General features: G+C 37.6%; 1 protein-coding gene across 4 annotated transcripts in view; it reads left to right on the forward strand.

The window, feature by feature from the left end:
- The window catches only part of RAPGEF4 (Rap guanine nucleotide exchange factor 4), a 316916-nt gene that overhangs the window by 196021 nt on the left and 105003 nt on the right, over window positions 1-15892 (forward strand). Inside the window, exon 1 of one of the 4 annotated variants that reach the window (XM_063648318.1) lies at window positions 457-475. The exons of the other annotated variants lie outside the window; for them this stretch is intronic. The gene's annotated coding sequence lies outside the window, so the exon portion shown is untranslated. Of the gene's footprint in view, window positions 1-456; window positions 476-15892 lie in introns of those variants that run through there. 4 annotated transcript variants of the gene reach the window in all.

Consider the following 15892-nt stretch of genomic DNA (forward strand, 5'->3'; position numbering starts at 1 on the left):
TCACATCCTGTTTCTATAGCCTCAGTCCCAGGATATTTTTCTAGCTTAGGGGGGCTCTCTGAGGCAGGCCTGTGGGTTCTGGTGTAAGTGGAGATTGGGCCTGGAAAGCCTTAGAGAGGTGCTCTTGCTTCCTGTTAGCACTTGGTTCAATTCTCAGTTCTGGGAAAACTTCAGGACACCAAATGGAAAGTCATTCATCTTACTGTCCTTATAACTTGGCTCAGACAGGAGAATCAGAAATTCCCAAGTCACACCAAGTGCTCCTCTGGTGCTGTAATTTGATAGCCCAATCCCAAGCAAAGTGAGGAAGCCACACCCAAACCTTCCTCCAAAGTTAACCACAGAGATGAACCGGAATAGAGAGTGAGAGCAGGAACACAAAGATAAGCTGGAGAAGGCAGCTGGCTTGTTTGGGGCACAGCGGAGAGTCATGGATGTTATCACAGCAGCCCACCCAGGACCTGCTAGTTTTAGGGTATGTGAGATTTTTAAAATCTTACATTTAACCAATTCTCCTTTTATAAGTGTCAAAACATTGCAGTATACAGCTGCCTAGTAAAAGGATTTGTAACATAGATGCATAAATGGTTCTGTCATTCAATAATATAGTCTCTTAAATGACTGAAACAGGTAATACTTCCCTTTCCCCTTCCCACCCCTCCTGGCACCCCCCGACTCCCCACCCCCACCCCCATGCGCCCACCCCCAACTTTATATTTTGTGTGTGTTTTCTTCCTTTTTCTCAATTTGGTGTCTGGCATATTCAGAAAAACACGTGGGCTCCCTCTAGTGGTCATTCCCGTGTTCATGCATGTCTAACCTTCAAGTTTTAGTTACATGGCACAAGATATTTGGATGAAAAGTGGAAATATTAGTAGTAAATGTTATTTTCATTTGTAAGATTCCTAGTACTTGGAAACCACCAAAATAACCAGCTCATTCACTCATTCATCCATTCATATGTGCACATATATAGTCTTCCATTCTCACATATTGTTGATATTTGACTTTGCTAAATGCAGCATGGTCTGGTCTGCAAGTCCGTACAGAATAATTGAGTTCCAGTCCTGTAAGTTAAACAAATTTTCTCAAGGACTGGGTCTATTAATCAGCAAGTTTTTATGGAATGCATACAGTATATTAGACCAGGCATTGTGAAAAATTATTTGTTGCTCACCACTTAAAAAAAGTATGAACAAGCTTTTTAATAGTTAACAATGTTATGTTATTTCCTTTTGTTGTTTAAATCATATTCCCATTTTATTTCCTCCATAGAATTTTATTCTATTATAACATATTGTTTTCCAGGCCAGATGACTTTGTCATCCAGGTTCAGCTACAATAACAAAGACTCAGACACAACAGCATCTTAAATAGATTATTTTTTACTCATGTTAACTGTCCAAATATGAGCTGCCCGGGGTTAGTATGGCAGCTTCACGTTGTAACGTATGTTTGTGATTGAAAGTCTCTTATGGATCACCGTCATACTGAACATGTATCAAAAATATGTACTTACATTTAAATATTCGTGTTTTAAAATCTCTTGTGACCATGGGTCTTTGTTACAATTTTTCTTCTAGATTGAGTTATGACAATAAGTAGTTATATATGATTATCAAAACAAAATAAATATTTTATAAATTTCTGTACAAAATTATTAAACATTAAAGTAAATTACTATTAGAAATGCATCACTGGGTGACTTGGCAAGTGTTTTAAAAAATGAATTATTTTAAAAAGTCAATTCATGTACCTTTAGGAAATAGCAGTTTCATTCTTCTTCTTGGTTTTTATGTATGCAAGCACTGGGAAAACTCATTCACAAAAATAGGAAGCTGGGGATGGAAGTAGTTTTAAATAACAGTGTTACTAAATTCTTTGAATCCTAGGAAACTCATGTGTACTTCATGGAAAGCTAGAGGTGATGGTGGAGTTGCAGTGGAGGGGTGGAAAGTGTTGCATTCTAGATGGATTTTGGAAATAGAGTCCATAGGATTTTCTGATGGATTAAATACGAGGTAAGAGAGAAGGGACTCAAGGGTGACTTCAAGGGTTTTGGCCTGAACACGTGGAAGGATGCAACTGCCATCAACTGAGGGAGGGAAGGATGAGAGTAGAGTGAGTTTGGAGACCTGGTTTGAAGGTCCCTGTACTGGGCAGTATCCAAGAATGAAGTGTAATTAGACTTTTGCACTGTACCTGGGTCCAGTCAATAGCTAATAATGATAAACATTAGACTAGAGAGTGATAATGAGATAGATGGTAGGGATTTGCACTGAGTAGGACATGCCCGGGGCATGAATGAAATTAAAATGTGTCTGAAAGAAATGAAATAATGAGACATAAAGCAGCAAGAATTTTATCAGGTTTGTTTTGGCCCTCTATTATATGTTATAGATTTAAGATCATTTACGCTTATAAGTTAACTCTGTATATGATTTCAGGTGTCACCTCTTAAATTAATAAAAGGTTGATTTATGTAATATTTCAAGTAAAAACAGCTAAGTGAACCAGGCTAACAAAGCATTATTTAATAGACATCCTCAGGGACCTAATTTAATGAATAGGTAGAGGGATGTTATTTGTAAGTTAGCTCACAAATTATTTCTATATGAATAGGTGACTTTAAATGGCTATGGCCTGCTTGAAACAATTTATTCTCTTAATTAGTTTAATCATTCTTTTTGCAGTTTCTTACACTACTAAATGGGTTAATAATCCCCTTTTTCCTTGAGTAAATTAATTTTTCTAGCCTAGTCACAAATTTCTAATTAATAAAGTTTGAAGGAGTGAGGTAATTTTGTAATAGTAGAAAAAATGACTATATTTTATTTAATCCTTCTTTTTTTTTTTTTTTGTTGGCGACAGAGTCTTGCTCTGTCACCCAGGCTGGAGTGCAATGGCGCGATCTTGGCTCACTGCAATCTCCACCTCCCGGGTTCAAGCAATTCCCCTGCCTCAGCCTCCTAAGTAGCTGGGATTACAGGCACCTACCACCATGCCCGGCTAATTTTTGTATTTTTTAGTAGAGACAGGGTTTCACCATGTTGGTCAGGCTGGTCTTGAACTACTGACCTCAGGCGATCCACCTGCCTCGGCCTCCCAAATTGCTGGGATTACAGGTGTGAGCCACCACGCCTGGCCCTATTTTAACTAACATTTATTAAGTTTCTACTGTGTGCCATGTAGGCTCTGGAGATACAAAGTCCAAAAAGTCCAATGCAATGAATTATTGATTTCAAAGAGCAAACCACCTAATGGGGGAGAGAGATAGGTAAACAGATAATTATTTCAGAATGTGGTACTGAGAGAGATTGGAGTTAAGTACCAAAATACCAAAATACCATAATACACACTCTAAGAGCCTTGTCACCTGAACCGGAAGGATTTCTGAGACAACAGTGTTTCATTTCATCTGTTATGGTAAAAAAAAAAAAAAGTTTCATTATTCACCCCCCACCCCAACATTCTCCCTCTTCACAAGGCTACAGAATTATTAGGTTACTATATAACTCCAGACTTCTAAGTTACAGGTGGCAGAAACCTGGATCAAGCCACCTCAAAAGCAAACAAGAGGCCGGGGGTGGTAGCTCACACCTGCAATCCCAGCACTTTGGGAGGCCGAGGTGGGAGGATCACTTGAGCCTAGGAGTTCAAGACCATTCTGGGCAACGTGGTGAGACCCTGTCACTACAAAAAATACAAAAATTAACCAGGTGTGGTGGCACACACCTGTAGTCCCAGCTACTCAGGAGACTGTGGTGGTAGGATGGCTTGAGCCTGAGGGGCAGAGGCTGCAGTGAGCCAAGATGGTACCATCACACTCCAGCCTGGGTGACAGAGCCAGACCCTGTCTCAAAAAAACCAAACAAGAGAGGAAATTGGGGGCTCACAGTGGAGCCGGCCTTGGGCTGATGGGAGCCGAGGGCTCTACCTCTTATTGTTTCTTCCCCAGCCTAGAAACATGGCAACCAACAGCTCCTGGTTCCTCCCCAGCAGCCACAATGAGAGAGCATAGGGGAAGGACGCTGGCTGGCCTATGGTGGGTCACATGGCCCCTCTATCCCCACTCTGAGCCAGTGTAGGTGGGATACACAGCTCTGTTGATGGGGAGGTCTGTGCCCAGAAGGAGGAGGAATGATGGGAAGTGAGAGCTGTTCATTGCTCCTCGCCAGTGTTGTGTATTCCACTGACTGCCAAAAAAAACCTGCCCCCTTCGATTGATGTACTCAAATAACATCATAATATAATCAATATCTCATTTCGGGCTAGTCTTCATGCCTTGTTTATGAAGAAGTTGGACAGATGCACTTATGAAAATAATGTTGACATCACATTTTGCAGTAACTGTGATTGCAGTGAGCATTGTGCTTTAGAAAGTCTATGCATTCCATTCAATCAGAATCAAATTTTCTTTTGTACCATCTTCTTAACATATATGATGTGGAGATTAACAAGGTTTGATCTTAAGTCTTTTGAGCTACTTAGATGTGGATGCTCCAACAGTACATGACATAGCAATCTCATTTTTCCTAGAATATTACAGAAATTGTTCCTTTTTAATCTACTTTTTAAAGTCTTTAAAGTCTGTGAGCCAAATTTACATTCAGATAAGTCATTGATGTTTATACTTTGTGCCTAAAAGGAGGTGTTTCTGCCAAGAGTCTAAAATGAAGTCTAGCAAGATGGTGGATTTTAAAAAATAATGGTTATCTCTTTCTGATCATAAATATAATACTTATGTTGAATATTTGGAAAAATAAGTGTTTTTAAAAATCTTCCTCATGCTTGTAATCCTAGCACTTTGGGAGGCTGAGGTGGGTGGGTTGCCTGAGCTCAGGAGTTCAAGACCAGCCTGGGCAACACGGTGAAACCTGTCTCTACTAAAGTACAAAAAATTAGCCGGGCATGGCGGTGGGTGCCTGTAGTCCCAGCAACTCTGGAGGCTGAGGCAGAGGAATCACTTGAACCCGGGAGGCAGAGGTTGTAGTGAGCTGAGATTGAGCTATTGTACTCCGGCCTGGACAACAAGCGAGACTCCATCCGCTGCCCAAAAAAACTTCTGTAAATGCTACCTCCCAGAGCTCTGTGTGTTTATATAGTTAACATATAGGAAAATGTATACAAATAGAAACAAAATTTAGTTTACACTGTATATATAGTTTCATATTCTTCCTTTTTCAATTAAATTTTTTAAAGGATTTTTAAAATTAGTTAATATTGTCTCAACCATAATGTAGAATGAATTTCCTCTGCAATACATTTTTATTATTTTTTTTGCAATATTTTTTTAAAATAGCTATTTGTATCTTGTCAAAGTTACTTTTCACACCATCCCTGTCCCATTACTGGAATTATTTTTGTTATATTGCTGTTGCTCTTCCTTCATTCCTGATGTTCTTAGTTTTCCTCTGGTATCATTTCTCTTCTGCCTGAAGAACTTTTTAAAGAAATTATTTTAAGGCACTTGTGATGCCTACGAATTCTAAATTTTTTCTCATCTGAGAGAATCTTTAATTTGTCTTTATTTATAAGAGTATTTTCTTAATGAACAAATGTTGATTCATTATCACCAACTAAAGTCCATAGTTTAAGGCTGGATGTGGTAGCTCACACCTGTAATCCCAGCACTTTGGGAGGCCAAGGTAGGAGGATCACTTGAGACCAAGAGTTCAAGACCAGACTGGGCAACACAGTGAGACTCCTCTCTGCGAAAAAAAAAAAAAAAAAAAAAGTCTTTTTTAATTAGTCAGGCATGGTGGTACCTGCATGTAGTCCTACCTACTTGGGAGATAAAGGTAGGAGGATCACTCGAGCCCAGGAATTTGAGGCAGCTGTGAGTTATGATTATGCCACTGTACTCCAGCCTGGACAGCAGAGCAAGACCCTGTCTCTTAAAGAAAAAAAAAGTCCATAGTTTATTTAGATTTCCCTCATTTTTACCTAATATCCTTTTTCTATTCTAAAATTCTATCCAGGATACCACTTCACATTCAGTGGCCATGTCTCCTTAGGCTCCTTTTGGCTATCCGTTTCTCAGACTTTCCTTGTTTTGAATGACTGACAGTTTTAAGGGATATAGGTCGGGTATTTGGTAGAATGTCCCTCTATTGGGATTTGTCTAATGTTTTTCTCAATATTAGACTGGGGCTAGAGGTTTGGGGAAGACCATATTTTCATCACATCATATCAAGAATATATACTATTAGTATGACTTATCACTGTTGATGTTGACCTTGATCATCTGGCTGAGGTAGTGTCTGCAAGTTTCTCCACTGTAAAGTCACTCTCCCACAACTCCTGCCCCACTTTCCATACTGAACTCTTTGGAAGGAAGTCATCGTGCACACAGCCCACACTTAAAAGGACCTAGGCTCCGGCTTCTTGATAGCAGAATAGCTACATTGTTTGGAATTCCTCTGTGAGGGGGATTTATCTCCTTTCTCATGTTGATTGGTTTATTCTCTCATTTTTTTATATCACTATGCACTCATGGATATTTATTTTATAGTTTGGGTTATAATCCAATACTACTATATTAATTTTATTGCTCAAATGGTTCCAGCTTTGGCCACTGGGAGCTCTTTCCCTTGGCTCCTGTATTCCTTTGACACACTCCCATCACTATGCTTTGTTTTATTTTGTTTTATTGAGCACTGCCTTACCTGTGGCACAACTAGTTGCATGTATATTCTTGGCTCTAGTCTCAGAGTCAGCCATTTTGCCAAGGATTCTTGGTTCCTTTGATGAAAGAATGGTGTTAGCAAGATCTTGGTGCTAGGTGTGCTGTTGCTACTAGGATATCTTAAGCCCTGTCATCTGACATAGCAAGGAAATATATGTGTGCATCCTAACCTGTGCATATACACATATCTGTAAGTACACACACACACACACACACACACACACAGACAACCATCTGTATCTATGTTTGGCTAAGCATGACTTCATACTGATTTCTCCAACTCTAATCCATTACCACATGGATCATCCTAGTCCTTTCTCCTTGCCTCTTTGTAACCTCCCAGTCCCAACAGTGAGAAATTTGGCTTGTACCATCTGCCACCTATTTATTTAACTGTCTAATTCCCATAGACATTTACAGTGATTTAAACTGTTTGCCTGGGCCCCCATGGGAAACAAATGTTATCAAGTAGAATAGAGCACTGTGTGCAGTGTCCTTGCCTTCAGTCTCTCATGCTCCACTCATTTCTTAAGTCAGCACCTTCCTCACCTGCCTCTGCTCTGCCACTCCCTTCATTGAAGTTATTTCATACATTTATTATACAGTCAAATTATTTTGTCACGGTATGCATTCCATCCTGGGATACCCTAACCTTCTAAATGATTTTTAGAATTTGCATATATTAAGTTTTACTCCTTGTGCTGTAAAGTTATATGAGTTTTGACAGATGTGTAGTGCCATGTATGCACCATTACAGTATCATACAGAATAGTTTTACTGCCCTAAACAATTCCCTTTACCTATTTAATCCTCCTCCAAGTCTGAAGCCATAGAAACCACAATTTGTTTACTCTCGATAAAGTTTTGCCTTTTCCAACCTGTCATGTAAATGACATCATGAGGCAGGTAGCTTTTCACTTAGGAATATGCACTTAAGATTCAATGTCCTTGCATTGCTTGATAGTTTATTTCCTTTATCACTGAATAGTGTTCCATTATGTAAATGTACTACAGTTTATTTATTTATTCTTCTCTTGAAGGACATCTTGGCTGCTTTCATTTTTTGGCAATTATGAGTAAAACTGTTATGAATATTTGTGGGCAGATTTTGTGTGGACATAAGTTTTTGAATCAGTTGGGTAATTCTTAGGAGCACAATTGCTAGATTGTGTGGTAACACTATATTTAGCTTTGTAAGAAACTGCCAAACTGTCTTCCAAAGTGGTTGTACCATTTTGTTTTCCCACTAGCAGTGAATGAGAGTTACTTTGTTCTGCATCCTTGCCAGCTTGGCATTGTCAGTTTTTTAAAGCCATTCTAATAGATATGTAGTGGTATCTCATTCTTGTTTTAATTTCCATTTCCCTAATGACAGATGATATTGAGTATCTTTTCATATGCTGTTTGCCATCTGTCTTCTTTGTTGAGGTGTCTTTTGCCCATTTAAAAAATTTGGTTCTTTTCTTATTGTTTGGAGAATTCTTTGTATATTTTAGATACAAGTCCTTTATCAGATATGAGTTTTGCAGTCCAGTCTGTGGTTTTGCTTTTCATCTTAACAGTGTCCTTAGTGGAGAAGAAGTTTTTAATTTCAGTCTAGTCCAACATTCATTTTTTTTCTTTCATGGATTATGCTTTTGTTGTTGTATCTAACTTATCACCAAACTAAATGTCGTTTAGATTTTCCCCTGTATTCTAGAAATTTTATAGTTTTGTGGTTTACTTTTAGGTTTATAATCATTTCTGAGGTACAGATGTGTGTATAAGGCATAAGGTCTGTGTGTAGATTCATTTTTTTTTAGCATATGGGCCATCCAGTTTTTCCAGCTCCATTTCTTGAAAAGACTGTCTTCTCTCCATTGAATTGCCTTTGTTCCTTTGTAAAAGATCCGTTGACTATGTTTATGTGGGTCTATTTTTGGACTTCATATTCTGTTCCATTCATCTACATGTCTGTTCATTCACCAATATTTCACTGTCTTAATTGCTAGCTTTATTATAATTCTCAGACTTTCCTTGTTTTTGATAACTATGACAGTTTTAAGAGATACTGGTCAGGCATTTTGTAGAATGTCCCTCACTTAGAATTTGTCTAATGTTTTTCTCAAGATTAGACTAGGATTATGGGTTTTGGGGAGAAGACCACCGAGTTCTACTGTTTTCATCACATCATATCAAGAATTCCTACTACGAGAATATATATTATTATTGAAATTAGGTAGCATGAGTCCTCCACTTTTTTCTTCTGTGTTGTGTTGACTATTTGATATAGTTTGGATGTTTGTCCTTGCCCAAATCTCATGTTGAATTGTAATCCCAATGCTGGAGGTGAGGTCTGGTAGGAGGTGATTGGATCATGGGGGCAGATTCTTCATGCCTTGGTGCTGTCTTGGTGATAGTGAGTTCTCATGAGATCACGTCATTTAAAAGTGTGGCACCTCCCCACAACTCTCTGTCCCTTGTTCCTGCTTTTTCCATGTGAAGTGCCTGCTCCCACTTCACCTTCCACCATGAGTAAAAGCTCCCTGAGGCCTCCCCATAAGTAGATGCCACTATGTTTCCTGTACAGCCTTCAGAACCACGCGCCAATTCGACCTCTTTTCTTGTAAATTACCCAGTATCAGGTATTTCTTTATAGCAATGCAAGAACAGCCTAACACACTATTCTGTCTAGGTCCTCTACCTTTCCAGTAATTACAGAATCAGTTTGTCTATATATCTACAAAATAGATTCCTGGGATTTCGATTGGGATTCATTGGCTCTATAGATCAAGCTGAGAAGAACTGACATCTTAACAGTATTGATTCTGATAATTTATGAACATGGAATATGTCTCTATTTAGATGTTCACTGATTTTCTTCATCAGTGTTTTGTAGTTATCTCTATATATGCCCTGTACATGTTTTGTTAGATTAATACAAAGTACTTTATTTTGGAGGGATGATGTTCTGAGAGGTATTTTATTATTTCAAATTCCAATTATTCATTGCTGATATGTGGAAAAACAATTGGTATTTTGTACATGACCTTGTATCCTATGACCTTATACTTACATATTAGTTCTAGGAGTTCTTTGGAATTTTCTACATAGACAATCATGTCATCTGCAAGTAAAGACAGATTGATTTCTTCCTCTCCAATCTGTGCTTTTTCTTTATTTCTCTCATCTTGTTGCACAAGGTAGGACTTCCGGTATGATATTCAACAGGAATGGTGAGAAAGAATACCCTTGCTATTAGGTTTTTAATGTAATAATTTTTACCATATTTCTTAAGTCTTCCATGAAGCATTATTTGTAATGGTGGCAAAATATTCCTTAACTCTGGTGCAGTATCATTTATTTTAACCATTTGTATAATGTATATTTTGATTGTTTCTAATTTCACTATTCTTTAGTTTTATTATTTTCACAATAAAGATGAAAAATATTCACTTCATGAAGTTATTGTGAAAAATAAATAACATAATCCATGGAAAGTTCTTACTGCCATGTCTGACAAAAAGTAAGCACTTGATAAAATGCTTTTTTTCTTATCATTATTAAGGCTTTTGAAAAATCAGTGATTAGGGGAGTTAGGGTAGAACCTGTGTTTATGGGCAGAGATTTCTCTTTACACTTTCTGAGGAAGCTGTGTTATGGCAGTACATCATAGGAGTAAACCAGCAAGCTGACTGCTTGAGCTCAATGCTGGCCCTGCCACTTCTTAGCTATGTGGCCTTGAGCAAGTTACTTAAACTAAGACTCAGATTCATCATCTGAAAAATGGGTTGATAATAATAGAATCTACTTCCTCACTTTGTCCTGAGGATTAAATAAGAACACGCATATAAAGTTCACACAGCACAGTACCTGAAACATAGTATGCTCTCAACAAGTATTTTTTATTATAAACAAGATAAAATTGATTCCCCTCATTTATATCTCTGGTCATATATTCTTTTAATGGTGTGTTACAGTTTTCAGAGAGTTTAACTGACAAATAATAATTACAGATATTTATGGAGTATGATGTGATATTTTGATATATGTATACAATGTGGAATGATTAAATCAAGCTAATTAACATATCCTTTTTTGATGAGACATTTGAAATTTACTCTCTTAGCAATCTTGAAATATACAATAGGTTGGTGCAAAAGTAATTGCGGTTTTTGCCATTAAAAGTAATAACAAAAACTGCAATTACTTTTGCACCACAATTACCTAATATTAACTGGAGTCACCATGTTCTTCAATAGATCTCAAAAACTTCTGGTAATATATTTTTAAATTATCTTAGCTCAAATTCAGAACCACCATCTGCTTTCTTCCTCTCTAAGATTAAAGGGCCACGTTCATATTTTGCTAAAGGAGACAGCATTTTGCTGCTCCCCTTTTCCTAATGGATGTCCACCTTTAATGAGCCTTTATTGTTTCAACAACTCCATTTAGCCACGCTATATGTCAGGTGCCTCAACACTGGAGTACCAGGGGAATAAGACAAACATGGTCCTCCTCATGCTTAGATCTTAGAGTCTGGTTAAAAAAAAAAAAAAAAAAGTCAGTAACCAAGTAATTACAACTGTAATGTGTGTTACCAAAGGGAAGTGCAGAATGCTGTGTCACAGCACGGTCCAGCAAAAATAGGATGCAAGATACATGTGTAATTTAGTTGCTACATTTCAAAAAAGTAAACAGGGGTGAAATTAATTTTAATAATGTATTTTTATTTAATCTAACATATCCAAAATGTTCTCATTTCAACATATAACCAACATATTAATAAAACATGTTACTGATATATTTTGCATGCTGCTTCTTGTTCTCCATCTTCATACTTGGGCATGTGTTTGCACGCTTACATCTCACTTCAGACTCACTGTGTTTCAAGGGCTCAGTAGTCACATCTGGCTGGCAGCCACTGCACTGGACATTGCAGCTTCAGAAGTGTGTATTAGAGGGCTTGGGAAGAACTGTCTGAGGAAGGTACATTTTGGTGTGGCTTGAAGGATGGGGAAGTCAGGAAAAGGGAGGAGAACACACGTTTTAGGCAGAGGGAACAGATTGGGCAAAACCTCCAAAACAAAAGCGTTTGGCATATTTGAGAAGCTAAAAACCATTCTGGGCAATAGGAACAAGGGAGCCACTGAGGCTGGAGAGGCAGGCAGAGGTGACGTTCTGAAGAGACTTTGAAGCAGTGGTAAGGAATTTGGATTTGTTCCAAGAAGAATGGGGAGGCACTGTGTTTAACTAGAAAAATGACATGATCAGAATGGCTCTTTTTAGAGAATTGCCTTTACTTTAAGGGGAAGGTAAGCAAGGACTCTTTACTCAGAGGGCAGCAGACAGTAGTGCAAGTGGTTAACCAGAGAGTTCCTATCCCAGAGCTGCCAGTTCCTCATCTGTGAAATGGGAATAATGGGAGCTCATCAAAGGGTTGTTGTTAGTATTCAATAAGATAACCGATGTGACTCACTTAGCACACAGCATGTGATAAATGTTTGTTCTTACCCTTGCCTGAGCCTGGAATAATCTCTTATAGGAGAAATCCACAAACCTTCCTTTGTCTTCAGAACGTACTTCAAATCTTGGGCTTCCCTGCCTCTGGATTCCTGTGCTGAAGCATCCTAAACAAATGAGATAAGGATGGAATGGCTTCTCCTACCCCACAACCCAAAATCAGACAAGAAAACCCTTTCACTGTCTTGCCTTTCACCCGCTGTCTTTGCTTGCATATGTGTTTGCTTTCATAACCTGAGAACAGTTGTTGCATGAACCACATCCTCTCAGAGTTTCCTCTGTTCTATATCTTCATGAAGGTTCCCACATGGTTCTTCTTTAAAAATATGGTAAGATCACTGAGGTTAACCTCCTAATGATAATTAGAGAGAAATAGTTCTCCAAATGGCTACTTGAGTAAGAAAAAGCAATGATATTACCAGCTAATAATAGATCAATTATTTATGGTATTTGCAAACAGTCAATCACCTAAGGCATTTTACTTATTAAATTTTAAAATAAAAACACTTAATACATAGATATTAAATCACATGGAACAGGTTTTCCTCACTTCTAGCCAAAAACATGGGAACATCTTAGGCTGCCCTCTGCTCCTTCCTTCCTTCTGTTCTTGGTAAATGCATCCTTGGTAAATGCAGGCTGCCAGTCTGCATCCTGGGAGGAGCCTCGCTGTAGAAAAAAAGAAGGAAGCTGACAGGTCTCAATAACCCTTTTAGTTTTATGTGGTAAGACAGTCACGTATTGAAAGTTTTGTCTTTGTTTGGAAGAGATTTGCTTTAAAATGCATCCCACCATTTTTAAAGTCCTAAGGGGCAGAAAGCAGAGATTTGTAGTGTTTCCATGCTAGGTAGAGATAGAGGCAAGAAAACAGGTAAGCAGTGGAGTCATCTTATTATCTTGGGCAAGTGCCCAGGGTGGGCCTGTGTCCTAGCACAGCGAGTCATGACTGACTACCTTCCCACACTTCGGCTGTTTCTGTTTCATGGCTGCAAAACCCAACCCTTCCAGAATCTGGAGCCTCACATAGGGAAGCAGATGGGATTGAGATACTTGGAGATTTCTCTCAAAACAGGCTGATCTTAGAGTGATTAACCCCAGTCTGACTGAAAGCTTTAATCAAGGGGCTGTTGTAGCTGTGTCATTTTCAGCCGAACATTTCCCCTTTCTCGAAGAGATACTGTGAAAATCTGTCCTGAGGGTGAGCTACAATCCTCATTGTACTTCCAAAAAAATTATGTCCACAGTTTAAGTTCCTAGTCAATAAAAGAACACAATAACATTTGATTCCTTCTCATTGTACTTGCAGATGTTGCAAGTATGTCTAAACCTTTCAAATTACTTTGAATAAAAAAACTGTGACCTCCAGGTAGAAATGCCAGGTTTCTAAAGTGTGCGTGAGCCTCCATCAGCTCATTATTGTGGGTTTTTTTTTCTTCTTATACACGTTCTTGGAAATTAGAAAAATACAGAAAGGGGAAGGGAGGAAAATATGAGTGAAATCAAATTTTAGAACTTAATATATCATACTACTTATTTCTTTGGCCTTTTAGAATACTGTTGGCATATCTAATTGAAACCATCATCTGTACTAGGGCAACTTGATGGTAAAAGAAAACAAAACTATGTTTAGGGAACTTGGTTTATGAACCTGATCTGAAATGAACTTGATGTTTTATGTAGTATGCTACTTTTCTGATTTGCTTCCATATTTTATATGGTATGCTTTTAGGACTTTGATCATGTTTGTTTTGATGAGCCTTGCAAAGGCTTAAAAGGTTTCTTGAAAACATCAATAGGTTTTTGCTATTCCAGGAATTTTGCCAAACCTAGATCAAATATACTACTGCCCTCAGGTTTCTGAGTCCTTAAAGGTTATCAGAATTATTTGTTTGTATATTCTTGTCCTGTATTTGTACTAAAATTATGTTTATTGTAGCTTTTGCCTACTAGATTGTTTGAGGTAGAAAAAAGTCTTTTACAATTTTCAATCAATACAGATAAATACACTCACATGCAGAGGACTATACAAAAGTCAATCGAGTACATTATTTTTAATTGAAAGTGTAGGACAAAGACCTCTTTTTTTCATGGTAATTATTTTACCTTTCCCAACTGGGAGTTACTATGCTATTAAAATAATGGCCTAAGGCGGTTTACATAGCATGCATTTAAATATTAAGAGAATCTATTTGTGTTTTTCTGTTGGACATTTTTGTCTTAATTGATCTATTTCTTCCACATTAATATGTATTAGTCTTAATAAAGACACTGCCTATGTTCAAGTGGCCAAAGATAGACCACTTTTCTAAGAGTTTATTCAGAAGAAATATCTCATCCAAAGTTACCTTCAATGCAAGCTTCACAATTTGACAATATGCATTTGGAACCATAATCCCTGGCCTGGGTTTTCTACTTCAGGGAATTGATTCTGAGAAGATAATTCCAAATATGAGTGGGTAAGGGGAACTTTTGGCCTAAGTTTATAGCATATTAATACTACTAGCAAATCATTAAAAACTTACAGGCACATTGACAAAAAAAAAGTTAAATTATGCTGTATACATTTAAAGGAATTTTGATGGTTACAAAGAGTTTATAGCAACATGTAAAACTGCTTATGATTTAGCATTATGTAAAAAGGAAAGATACAAAATTTTATATAGAGTATGATTACACTTCAGTTAAAAATAAAACAAAACCCACACTTAGAAACAGGGGCTGAATATTAATATTCCAAAATATTAACACAATTATCTTTGAGTGGTTGGTTTTGGAAGATTAAACTTTTTTATACTTTCCAATAAGCATGCATTATTTTGTAATGGAAAAATAGGAAAAGGTAAAAACCTATACCTGAGTATATGCCTTTACTACAATTGATAATCTGATTCTCTGTATCTATTCTTAACAATGGTGAATTTTTATCATCACATATACTGTCTTCCTACACTTTCTCTCACCTCCTCCCAACTCCAGCTGTAAGCTACAGCCAGACTAGGGGACTCACAATGCCTTAAACTCCCGTCTGTGTGACTTTGGCACCAGCCTGCAATTCCATCTGCTCCCTCACTATCAAACCCTGCTCATCCTAAAGACCCTGTTCAAATCCCACCTCCTCTGGGAAGATTCCTTGAACCACCCTGTTGTTAAGACTCAAATCATTGGGCTTCCTAAGTGTTAAATCTAGGAAGAATGTGATCGTGTTATATTTGCAATGAAATACGTGAATAAATATGATACATTAATATTTTATTCCATGATCTGCTAGGAAAATATATGCTTTGGTGGGTACAGCTAGTATTTAAATAAAATAGCTGTAAAACATTTAATAACATATGGACTTCAATACTTTTTTTGTTTTGATTTTTCCTGTGTTTACATACTTTTGAGGGTGTTGGTGGTGTTTTAAGTAGTAGTAGATAGTTGACATTTGCAATCAGTATTCTTAGACATTTCCAGAGTCGCTGAAGGAATGAATATTACTAAAAATGCTGCATGCTCTGCTAGGCTCACTGTCTAGCCAGGTAACCTCCTCCTGAAGACTCCCCTCTGTGGAGGTCGGTGGTGGTAACATTTTTTTTCTGGATGTCTTTCATGCATACAAGCATATATGCATTCTCTTTTTTCCTTCGAGTCATTCCCAAAGGAAAATTGCTGCATGTTGGGCTGTATTACATATGAGTAAGTGCTACTCAAATGTTT

This window comes from Pongo pygmaeus, chromosome 11 (genome assembly GCF_028885625.2).
Source record: "Pongo pygmaeus isolate AG05252 chromosome 11, NHGRI_mPonPyg2-v2.0_pri, whole genome shotgun sequence".
In the NCBI taxonomy this organism is placed as follows: Eukaryota; Metazoa; Chordata; class Mammalia; order Primates; family Hominidae; genus Pongo; species Pongo pygmaeus.